Raw genomic sequence first — 12,929 nt, forward strand, 5'->3', positions numbered from 1 at the left:
AAAGTAGAAGAAACAAGGTGTTCATTTAAAAAAGAATCTCAAGTTTCATTTACCTGGCTTATTTTCTGGCAGTGACTGAGTGACAAAAAGTTGGTGATCTGAGAGAACAGCCAGGTGTTTGGTGAAACAGCCAGCCACTCCAACCCAAGTGTGTAAGGTAAATAAAACGTGAAGACTTCACAGGGAAGATATGTATAAATATATATATATATTATATATTATATATGTATATTTTTGTATACATATACATATACGTATACATATATACACATATACATATACATATATATATATATTCTAAGAAATGTTTAAAAATTAAGAAATAGGGAAATAGGGAAGTGGAAAAATTCTGAGGCCATGAGAGTCTGATGGCTCAGCCTCTGGGAAAGTTTACCCTGAAACTTTTTGTTCTTTCTTATGGTTCTGGTTTGAAGATTTGCTCAGTAAGAATAAGGTCACTGTGACCTGCTTTCCTTTACTGTAAAAGTACTGTAAAAGAATGGAGAGGGCCTCCCCTTATCCTATTCTCCTTCTTTAGATTTATTGATGTCACGTCAGTTGTAATCATTAACTAAGGGAATGGGAATTGGAGTTTCTGTGCCTCGATTTCCCGGTTCTTTGTCTAGCTTTCATGCTCAGAATGTAAGCCCGCCTTCCAGCCAATGGTGAGAAGGGCCAGAGGTGGGTGGGAATTCTCTTGTGTTAGGTATAATTATTGGTGCTTTGCCTCTTGTAAAGAGCCTCCCTTGCTAGATTTCCTCTGGTAGAGGATGCCCTATTCTCAAGAATTGAGTAAAATTTGTTTCTGTTCCCACCCTGAGATGGCTCCTTACTATAAATTAACTTTTTAATTGGTGAGGGTCTTTCATCCCACACACAAGGAAGGGTCCTCTCTTTAGTAGATCTTGCATTTTCCATCTTCATTTATGAAAGGCAGAGTCCTGATTAGATACTTAGAATATCGTGAATTCTCAGGTGAAGCTCTTGAAGGAACAAAGGAATATTTTCCTGAATTAAACCAGTGATTTAATTCTTCAACACGCAATTGATGAGGATCTCTTCTCAAGAGCAGTTATAAGTGAATACCTATCTGATAGTGAAAGAACTAAGGCATAAAAAGACAAATTGATAAGCCCCTTCTGTAGTTGCATTGGCTTTCAGTTAAGAACTAAAGGTGTTCCTCCAGTAAATATTGGGGGCAGGACTGAAAGAAAGAAGCTGCCAAACAAAAGTGCTATAACTGTTTTTTTTCCTAATTCCCTTGATTAGCACCTGAATGGTACCTCTCTTTGGTAATTATCATGTATCTCTTTCTATTTGTGGTTGTTTTTAAAATTCAATTTCATATTTATGCAAAACAAATTCCTGCATTAGCCACATCAAGAAAGGATGAATGCAAGAAACAAAAGAAGGAAGGCAGGATGGAAGTAAAGTGAGTAAAAAAGAAGGAAGAAAGGAAGGGAAGGAGGGAGGAAGGAAAAATGAAAGGAATAAAGGAAGGATGAAAGAATAATAGGAAGGAGGGACAGAAAGAGGAAACAAAAAGGAGAAAGAAGAAAGCTTCAATGTGCACTTTGAGTCCATCATTTCTCTATCTGCAGGTGGATAGCATGCTTTGTGGTGAGTCTTTTGGAATCATGGTTGGTCTTTGTGTTGGTCAGAGTTCTTAAGTCTTCCAAAGCTCGTTATCTTTACAGTGTTATGTTTACTGTACAAAATGATCTCCTGGTTCCTTTTAGGAATTCAGATTGCATCCCCATCATTTCTGCTCACTTCATTTTGCATCACTTCATAGAAGTTGTCCCCAGGTTTTCTGAAACCATTCCTTTCATTCTTTCTTAAAGCACAGTGCTATTCCAGCACACTTATATACCTTAACTTGTTCAGCCACTCCCCTAGTTGATAGGCAGCCCATCAGCTTCCAATTCTTTGCCACTTCAAAGTGAACTGCTATATATTTGTATGTTTGGGTCCTTTTTCTCTTTCTTTCATCTCTTTGGGATATGAATCAGTGGGTCAAAGGATACCCACAGTTTAAATGCTTTTTGGGCATAGTTGCAACTGATTTTCAGAATTTACAACTCTGCCAACTATGCATTAATTTACCTGATTTCTCACAGCCTCTCCAATATTTTGTCATTTTCTATTTTTTGTGAACTTAGCCAATCTGAAGAGCTTTAGGTGCTACCTCAAGTTGTTTTAATTTAAATTGATATCATTATTAGATTTGAATATTTTTTCATATGGTTTATTGAAAGCATGGGTTTCTTCTTAAATCTTTCTTTTCATATCCTTTGACCACATATCAATTGGCAAGTGGCTCTTATTCGTATAAATTTGATTTAGTTCCCTATATATTCTTTTAGCAAAGAAATTTTTGCAAAGATTTCCCCCCAATTTCTTCCTTCTATTCTAATTTTAGCTGGATTGTTTTTGTTTAGCAAAAATATTTCTATTTTATATCATCAAAGTTGTACATTATAACTCCTGTGAACCTATCTCATTTAGTCATGATCCTTTATAAATATTATATTTTTTTAGGTGTGTGTCCAATTCCCTTAATATACTCTTACCCCTCTGAGACCAAGGACTTTGTCTTATTTCCATTTTCTATCTTTCCTAGTGCCTAGTACAGTGCTCTGCATTGTACTTGTGAAGGTGCTTGTGAAGTATGGTGTAAGCTGAAACTGCCTACATTTAGCCTCCTTCACAGTGCTGTTTGAGAAACTCAGGTATGTATGTGTGTTTAGAAACTCAAGAATTATGAAGATCATATGATTTCTGTAAATCTTCAACCTCAGTTCACAGATTTTTAAACTATCTGTTGAATTTTTTTTTCCATTTCCAACCTTGAGGAAGTAATTCACAAACTTTTCCGGTAGACTTGTAAAGTGGTAAATTTTAGGGCAGAACTGGAAGAACAGATTATTCAATGATAGTCCTTATTGTGTACTGTTTCATCCAGTGACTCTGGCCTCCTTCATGTTGAACCATTGTACAATACACTCCATTTCTCAGGTCTGGACAGTTCCTCTGGCTGTCTCCAGTGTCTAGAAGGCTCTCCCTCCTTATCTGTACCTCCTGGCTTCCCTGGGTTTCTCTAAGTTCCAACTAAAATCCCACCTTCTACAGGAAGCCTTTCCCAATGCTTCTTAATTCTAGTACCTCACCTCTCAATTATTTCTATTTATGCTCTATATTGCTTATTTGTATATATTTGTTTGTTGGTTGTCTCCCCTATCGTATTGTAAACTCCTTGAGGTCAGAGACTTTCTTTTGCCTCTGTTGGAAACTCCTGCACTTATCACAGGATCTGGAACATAACAGACACTTCATAAATGTTTGTTGATTAAGAGAAATTAATTTTAGAATTTATGAACATCAAAGTGGAATATTTGTAAGTACTGGCAAGATTAAGAGTAGGCTCATCTCTTTGTGTAGATAAAAAGGAGTGGAAGAGGTGATCATGGGAATGAATGTATTGAGGAATTAGGAAGTTAGGGTATTCAAGGGAACATGGGTATCTATGTGGAAATCCCCTATTATAAAGGAATCAGGGTGGAAAAACTACAAATCAAACATTGAACTCATTGAAGGAGAGAGAAAGCCCAAGGGGTCAGTAGATAATGACCACCAGGAACTTTACCTGGTGATAAATTTGGATATTATAACCCTGAAGGAGAATTAAAGGCAGAGTCTAGATTTGGCAATGGGAAACAAGGAGTATTCCGACTCCTCCTCCCACCTCCACCACTGATTGGGAAGTGGGATGCACAGAGAAAATGCACTTAATACAGGAAGGAGGAACCCATGTCTCAATATCAGAAAAAATGGAAAGAACAAAAAAAAATAAATTTAATATGCAAACAAATGTGTTCATTATGGAGTGGGCATTCCAGAGGGCACAGTGAAAGAGCCAGGCAGGTCTTGAGTGGAACCTTCTATGGGAAAGCTGAAGCAGACTGGAATAAGAGAGAGGACAACTAGGGCTGGGGAGTGGGGTTTGTTCTTTGGTAGCCAGGGATTCAGTATCAAAAGGATGAGGAGAGTAAAAGGGCTGGCAACATGTGACTCATTGAGAAATGAGTATAGGAGGCATAGCAATAGATGGAGAGAAGTCTATTAAAAGTGGCAGGTGATTTCACTGTTCAAGTTCTTCCTTTAACTTTCAACATTGTGACAGAAATGAGTATAGGAGGCATAACAATAGGTGGAGACAAGTCTGTTAAAGGAGGCAGGTGATTGCACTGTTCAACTTCCTCCTTTAAGACTCCACATTGTGACAGGAGGTGGTGTTATATCCTGGGAGGTCACAGAAACCAGACCCACCAAGGACAAGGGCAGGAAGAGGTATGACAGGGAGTTTGGGAACTAGATCAGGAGGTAGGAGGATCTGGCATAGGAGTTGAGGATTAGTCAGACTAGAAGTCACCCCGAAACTGTATTCTTTAGGTGGGTAGTGGTAGTATTATTATAGTAAGCTACCAGGTGCTTGAATGGCCTGGGTTGCTGCCAGAGGAGGTCTTTGGCAGGGCAGGTGGGAGATGGTAGTGTCTCTACTTCCTGTTGGAATCACCACAGACACATCAGAATTCTTTTCCAGAAAACAATGGCCTGGCTGTTGGAGCCAAGCCTGAAATGTTGACTCTAATTCTTTTTTCCTTAAGAGAAGTTTCTCCTATTCATTATTTTGTTTCATTTCCCTCCTGGAATAGGGATTCCTGGCTGTCTGACTTCAAAACCGTGCCTCTGATTGAGTAGCACAGGTCTCCTCAATGCCCCTTTCACACTTTCAGCTCCCCTTTGTGCTGTCTTTCCTCTATTAGAATGTAACCTTGAGGTCAGGGATTGTCTCTCTTGTTTCTTATATTTTTCTCCCCAGTACGTAGTTTACTACCTGACTCATAGCAGGCACTTAATAAACGATTATTAAATTGCATATGAACAACAGTCTCAGCTAGCAATTGTAAGACCACTTTACATTCTTGATTTAGCCTCACCATAATCCTGGGAGGTGCTATTGTTATTTCCAGGGAAGTACTAGGAAGCTGATAGAGGCAGAGGTTTTGTGGTCACACGTGTGCCAGGAGTCCGAGGCTACATTTGAACTCAGGACTTCCCGGCTCCAGGCCCAGCACTATCCACTGAACCAAAATGTTGCCTCCTTATTTTACTGAGATCTCCCTTTGCCTAAGTGAGAGGGCACTTTTCCGTAAGATTACCACTGCAAAACAGGATTACATTTTTTTCAGCTTGGGTCTGGAAAGCAAAAAGAAGAGCAGTGGGTGGAAGTTTTACAGGGAGAGATCTAGGTTTGGTGTAAGGAAAGACTAGGTAAGGACAGTTGCTTACGGGAAAATAATTATTATCTGCCTTCTGAAGTTCTCCCTAGCCCTAAGTACAAAGGATCCCACCCACAAAACCTGAGTGCACCCCTATTCTGCCTATTGTGTAACAATGGCACAAATGCTCTGGGGTCTAACTACAGGAAAGACCAGCAGAAATCTTAGAGCTAATACATTCAAGCCCTAAAGGTTCTTCCCAGCACCCAAAAATGTAGCATTTAGGGAAACCACGTTTAGGAGAAGGAAAAGACCACAGATGTTAAAGACAATAATATTTATTAAAAATGGACAATTTTAATGTTCAAAACTTCATGAGAGGAAGTTTTTAAAAACTTAGACAAAAAGCTCAAATGTGACATCACCAGGTCATGGCATACAGGAAACGCACACCTCTCCTGCACTCAGTGCTGCTTCTCCTCAAGTCCCTTCTGGGTGGGCAGCAGCTGTGGTGTTGAGGTGGTAGGTGCAGTGTGTGTCTCAATTCAAATGAGTGATGAAAAGGATTCATGGAAAGTAAAAAATTTAGATGAAATGCTTCAGGAAAACAAAGGGAAGAAGAAACAAGAGAAGGTGGAGGTAAAATACATTAAAAATTCTGATGAGAATTCCAAGTGGGATTTCCTAGAAGAGGGGAAGCTGAGAGGTCACCCCATGGAGATAACAATCAGGAATTCATCTAATAGGAAGGCAGATTCTCTGGAAGACAGAGGTGAAGGTGACTTCTTGACCATCAAACCACCCCAGCAAATGCTCCATAAGGAAAAAAGCTCATCACAGGATTGATGAGAAAAGGAAAGAGAAACGTGGGCATCATCATCATTCTGCACAATGAAGCATGCCAGGATGAAAGAGGAGTGAGCACATGAGCTGTGTAAAAGGCATTGGGAGGAGCAGGGTAAAGCTTGGTGGGAATGGGAAAGGCAGAAAAGAGGAGATGGCTTGAGAACATTCCAGGAGGGAGAAGGATCATCTTAAATGGCTGGAGCTAAAGAGAAAATGAGAAGGAAAGATGAGGGAGCAGCAGGAGGAGGAAGGGAACAGAAAGAATTGGAAGAGACTCTGAGAAGAGGCACAGAAAGGAAGGCCAGAAGAGAAGTTTCTGCTCATCACAGAACATTTCCAGAAGACTGTTGAGAGGCATGGCAGGAAGCCAAAGGAGAGAAAGTAGAAGAGAGGGAGGATCCCCTTTCTGATGTACAAGATGTCAGCAAAAGGAAGACCAGCTCAGCTGAGTCCTCATCAGCAGAGTCAGGATCTGGCCCTGAGGAGGAAGAAAAGAACATCAGGGAGGAGTCAGAAGATCAAGAGGAGGAGGAGGATACAGGCAATAATTCTGAGGAAGGATCTAATCAGTCTGCTGAAGAGATGAGTGAAGAGGAAGAGCAAGAGAATGGAAAGGATGTCTTGGTTGTGACAGAGTCAAATTTAACTGAGATGAGAGAGAGAGAAGAAATGGGAGAGGGGGTACTACAAGGCAACACCATGGTGTAAAGAGATTACATGCCAGCTCTCCAGCCTCATCTCTCATTGAGCTGAAGCAGGAGAAGGAGGCACATATGCTGTGGCATACAAAGCAAAGGATATAAAGACTGATGAAATTGTGTGTCTGAAATGGTTGAAAATGAAAAAGGAGAAAGTAGCCTTCCTGAATATCTCTGCCAGGGAAATCAGTACCATCCTGAAAACTCACCACCCAAATGTCACTATGTGGGAGATCCTTTTGGGCAGTAACATGGACAAGATCTCCTTCATGATGAATTATGTGGAGCATGACCTCAGGAAACTCATGGAGGCAATGAAGCAGCCCTTCTTGCCAGGGGAAGTGAAGACACTGATGATCCAGCTTCTGTGAAGGGTGAAGCATCTTCATGACAACTGGATCCTTCTCCAGGAACCCATTAAAAGCTTACATGCTGGTAGTGGTGACACTGTGGCACCAGGCCCCAGAGATGTTACAAGGGGGCAAGGAACATTCCATTGCAATAGATGTGTGGTGAGGGGGTTGTATATTTGCAGATCTGTTAACTTAGAATCCCCTATTTCCAAGGAAATCAGATTGACCAGATCAACCAAGTTTGTGAGGACCTGGGAACTCCAAGTAAGAAGATTTGGCCTGGTCACAATGACATTCCAGTAATGGTGAAAATTAGTTTTTCCAGACCATTCCCATGAGAACTTGCAGAAAACATTTGGGATCCACCATTGTGACCAAGGCTTCATTCTGAAAAACAAGTTCTTGGTATACTTCTTGGTTGAAGGAGCAATGCAGAAGATGGCCTGAAATAGGAGTCCTTCTGAGAAACCTCTCTTCCCTTTGTCCCTTCCATGTTTCCCAGATGAACAGCCAAGGGTGAGCAGCAGAGGGTTAAGAGCAGCACCAACTCCCCCTCTAGCCTCCCAACCTACCCCCCAGTGGGAAGACTTGGTTACAAAAATCTGCTTCCATCTCACCACCACCAACAGGGGGCCTAAGGTTTAGCCTCGGATTTTAAAGTCCATGTCAGGGCACAGAGCAAAACAAACCCATGCCTGAGCTGCAGCCCAGCCATGGCTGTGAGCACATGTGGAGGGGCTGGAGGGCATAAAACGTAGATAATACCTATTGGGGCTCCCATCCTCTCATCAACTCTTTGGTTCCCCACCTCTCCCTCCTCAGGGCAGTACCTTCTATAATGTGGTCCCTATCTGGTGCCCCAGCCTAGGCATCAGCAGGAATCTTCTTCATGTTTTATATTCTCTCTAGCCTTGGTTTTCTAAGGTAACAACTAGACCCACTCCCTGGGAGCAGGGCAAAGAACTTTGGTTTGATTCAGACTCTGTACAAAGTTGGACACTCCTGCAAACTTGTCCATAGAAGTTTTTGTATATTTAGATTGTCATGAATGTTAAAAGGTAAAAATGTTTAAACCTCACTAGTGGCTTCAGTTGTATCCTCAGTTGTAGTAGAGGTTTGGGTTCTACTGGACGTCGTGATAGGGGATTGGGTTGTATTTTGCTCCATAACTCTTGCAGGAATCAACAACTTCATCTCATTTATGAAAAGAATCAGTAGAATTCCAGCAGCAATAGGAGAGAGGCCAATGAGGAACAAAGTTGATCCCAAGGAACTGTATTGAGTGGTAGAGCCAGTGACAGAAGTCCCTACTGAAATAAGGATTCCAATTAAACCTATTATTCCTCCCACTGAGACCATGATGAGTGGCTTTTTGTATTTGGTCCAGCAAGTACCTTCTTGTGATTGCTCTTGAGAGGTGATCGATGGAGAAGCTGTGACTTGCATGTCTTTATTTGGACCTTGTCTTCCTAAGGAGAGGATGAACTTTATGCCTGGGGAAAGAAATTTCAAGAAGTTATGGCTTGGGGCAAGTAGGTAGAGCACCAGCCCTTGACCTTTACTTGCTGTATGACCCTGGGCAAGTCATTTAATCCCAATTGCCTTGAGAAAAAAAAAAAAGTCAAGACTTTTTTGTCTTGGACTAGAGGAGCCTTTTCTTGTAATTGGTAATCACTGTGCTTTCCACTGGAACATTTGATTTCACTATCTTCCAACTTGATTGTAATTAAGTCAGATTGGTACATCCCATCTGGGATTTTTCTGAACTGAGGCGCTAACAGATTGTTTTCAGAGTTTATATGGGGATGTTGGCAGTAAGAATAGACAGGAAGTTGCACAGTGATGAATACCTACTTCACTCATTTGCTTTTCACTGTACTTTACCTACTTTAATACTCTCAATGAAGTCATTCTCAGAAATTTGGGGCTTTTTTATACATGGTGACCATTACCTGATTGTATAGTAATAAAATTGTAAGAGAGGGAGTATTTGATCCCTTTACCTTACTTAATGTAATTATAAAATATAACCACTGATTAGGTGTTGAGCACATTTCACCACTTAGTCATCATTTATGTATGCCCCTCTCTGGCTGAGGGAGAAGGAAAGCACCATCATTGAATAGAAAAATGATTGACTATATTCCCTGAATGACCCTTAAAGGACACACAACCCAGTCAGTCTCCTCAGGAGCTGGGTTCTACTTCACGTGTGGTCTCTTCTTGACTCTTTAAACTGCTCTAATTCTCACAAGAGACTCGGTCTCACATCCTAAAAAGTTCAATATGCATGGGTACATTTTTTTTAAACAGTTTAACATATCCTCATCAATCCCCATCTATGTTTTAAGTCCAGGGTTTTCAAATTCCTTTATGATCAATAAATGTCATTTCTTGGCTTTTGGGCATATGTGGAATGTTGGTAAATTTGTGGACAACGTGTAACCTAGTCAATAGTTTCTCGTAATACAGCTCGTTGCTGAACTTTGTCAGAAGTCAGTTTAACAGTTTAACATCTTGGGAATTAGACAGCTATCTATAAAAAAGGGGTTGCAGTGTGGGGGTGAGGGGGGCAGGACTTAGAAATATTGTACTGTCTTCCCAGTTAATGGTCTTCTTAGGGTCAAGTTCTGCTAAAATGAGTGGTGATGCAATTCTAGGACCATAACCAAGGCTCTTGCACCCAAAGTATTCCTAAGTTCATAAATCTCCTATCATAATGGAAATACATTTAAAAGAGAGTGTAGTAAATTAGTTGAGGTGTACAGAAGAAAAATTAGCAACAAATTAAAGACAACAATTTGTGGGAAAGCTGAAAAATAAATAGGATCTATGAAATTAATAAGGAGGTGGAGGCAGGCTAGGCAGGAAAGAAACCCAAATACTTCTTCCTCAGTTTGAACTTCATTGGGGGAAAAGATTGCTTCTAATACCCTGAAGTTGGCTTTGTATTCACCTAGGACAGAGCTGGCCTCTGCTTGCCACAGAAGTACAAAAATGAGTTTACAAAAATATTCTTGGCCACTAACAAGAAAAAAAGCTTTAGATTTTCCTCTTTCTTTCTGTATCTTGAAATACACTTAAAGTTAAGACTTGAAACTTCTCCATCAAAAAGCAAGGCTAGGGAGTACATATCAAAGACACCCTGGTTGCATCAGAAGTGATCAAATGATTTCTTTTAGTGATGATGAAGCCATCTGATCTGCGAAATAAAACAGTTCACAAGCTAATCTATCCTAAAGACCTATTAGAAGTGTGTCCTTGGAGTCAGCAGCAGGGGATACTTTGAATCCCAGAATTCTAAAAGACTCCAAGATCAACATTTAACAGTCCTGTAGGCATGTTTCCAGTTTTGTCAATTTAAGAAGGAAGGTTGGGGTAAGAAAACTCACAGAAAAACACTTGGAAATTATTCAAAAGCAGCTGTACTTTCTGTAGCCAACATTTCTAAGTAATAGAGCAACCTTACTTCCTTCTAATTTCCAGCATCTTCCACAAGACAAACACAGTAAAGACATAGGAAAGACACTAGCATTCTATCCACTGGGTTTTTTTTTTTTTTTTAGAAGTTTTAAGACCTTCTGAGAATTCATTTAGATTTGAGTTTGACACATTAGCTTTTTCTAGTACCTCATCCCAGAACACTTCCCAATACAAAGTTGTCCTATAACAATGAGTCTTATGTCAGAATTACTACTTAGCCCCTAGGAGGCTCAGCACCAAGAGCTTTGGTTCTGGAATCACAAGAGAAGTTCAAAGGTGGCCTAAGGCCTATCACTTAACTTCTGTCTGCCTCAGTTTCTTCAGCTACAAAATAGGGATCGTAATAGCATCTATGTCCTACAGTTGTTGTGAACATACATATTGTTGAGTCATTTTTTCAGTCATGTCTGACTCTTTGTGAACCCATATGGTGGTTTCTTGGAAAAGTTACTGGAGTGATTTGCCATTTTTTTTCCTCCTGCTCCTGTTAAACTTGAATAAACTGGGGCAAACAGGGTTAAGTGACTTGCCAAGGGTCAAACAGATAGGAAATGTCTGAGGCCAGATTTGAACTCAGGAACATGAGTCTTCCTGACTCCAGTCTGGGCACTCTACCTACTGTGCCACTTAGCCACCTGCATATACATGAAATAACGTGTAAAGTGCCTTGCAGAGTTTTAGTTGCAATATATGTGCCAACTATTATATTTAGGGTTTTCATAGACTATTGGACTTGTTTGGTCTTTAAGGACTTTTTTTTAAGTATCAGTTTTAATCCTTTCTTGATACCAACAACTGAGGACATATGTATTGTAATGCATGGCCTCTAACATTATTTCCAGATATCATGACAAATAAAAAGTGACTTCCATAGAGAAGAATTGTGTTTCCATAACGCTTTTATCCATTCCCATGGCATCAGTGTTTCCTTCTATGCAGGACACTTTTTAGAGCTATCCAGAAAACTGGGCTGCCTTGTTAGGCAATAGGCTCCTGCCCCAGCTTTCTGCCAGCCTACACTGTAGATCTTCAAACAGAGGCTTGTGGGAGGGAAAGTGAAAGTGCAGATTCCTTTTGTGCATGGGTTGGACTAGATGGCCTTCAGGATACTTTCCATCTCTGAAGTTCTGCTATTACTTCAGCCTTTTCCTGGGATCAGTCCTATTCCTGGGTCTCTACCCTGGTGTCCTACCTCATATAGGACATGACAAAAATGGTGCTCATATTCACACCCATCCCTCACCCACCCTTTAACTTGTCTCTTCCTGTTAGTGGTACTACTACCACCAGTCAACCAGGCTCATCATCTCCAACTTAGCTTATCTACCATCTCAGCAACTGATCAAACTACCACTATAGAGTCTCTTAACTATTGCCTGTTCTCTACTTCTACAACCCCCACCCCATTTCTCTTCTATTCTAGACCAGTGATATTGAACTCAAACTGAAAAAGGGCATTAAACTATATGTAAGGATCCCTGATATGAGGGAGGGGTAGTGATGTCACACATTGACTTAATTACATTTCAATCTGATTTAAACCACATTGGAGACCTCTGTCCTAAGTATCATTGTAATGCTTCCTAAAATGCCATTCCACTGTCAATCTATCCGTGTCCTCCAATCCTTTCTGCAAACCACTGTCCAAGGTATATGTCCATTGCAGTGCTGTAATCATGCCGTTCCTCCATTCAGAAACCACAAGAGGCTTCCTCTTCTACTTTCTTTTACTGGCTAATTTGTGATCCTGGCACTCAAGACCTTCTACAATCTGTCTTCTCATATTCCTCTACAATCTACTTTTCTCATCCTTTTTTGGGTAATCCACATTCTAGCTAATGTATCTTACCTTGACCTATGTCTTGGCTCATTGTTCCTAAGACTGGAATGGATTGTCCTCTCTCTCTCAATCTAATGAAGTCTCTTTCCTTCTTCAAAGGGAATTTGAATATTTCAAGGAGGATTAATATTTCTTGTTAATATTTCTTCCTTGAATTAATTCCCTGAATTAAAGTACTTACATCTCTAGTTTGTCAAAATATTTTCCCTGACCCTCTCCTTTGCATTTTTCCTCCTCACCTTTCTGTCAGAGAGTTGTGTCTATGCCTTTTTCCTTTACTGTGCAAGCTACCGAAGACCAGGATTGTTTTAATCATCCCTTTCTTCCCAGGGATTCGCATACAGTAGGTGCCTAATTTTGGTTGAATTGATACAGCACTGTTCAGAGAAGACAAAATGAAGCCCAAGTCAGCTACAAGAAGAAAATT

General features: G+C 40.4%; 2 pseudogenes; both read left to right on the forward strand.

The window, feature by feature from the left end:
* The first annotated feature begins 5,831 nt into the window (after nucleotides 1-5,831).
* LOC118831481 lies at nucleotides 5,832-7,402 on the forward strand (annotated as a pseudogene).
* On the forward strand, nucleotides 6,877-7,817 carry LOC118832093 (annotated as a pseudogene).
* Nucleotides 7,818-12,929: the final 5,112 nt, after the last annotated feature.

This window comes from Trichosurus vulpecula, chromosome 9 (assembly GCF_011100635.1).
Source record: "Trichosurus vulpecula isolate mTriVul1 chromosome 9, mTriVul1.pri, whole genome shotgun sequence".
NCBI lineage: Eukaryota > Metazoa > Chordata > Mammalia > Diprotodontia > Phalangeridae > Trichosurus > Trichosurus vulpecula.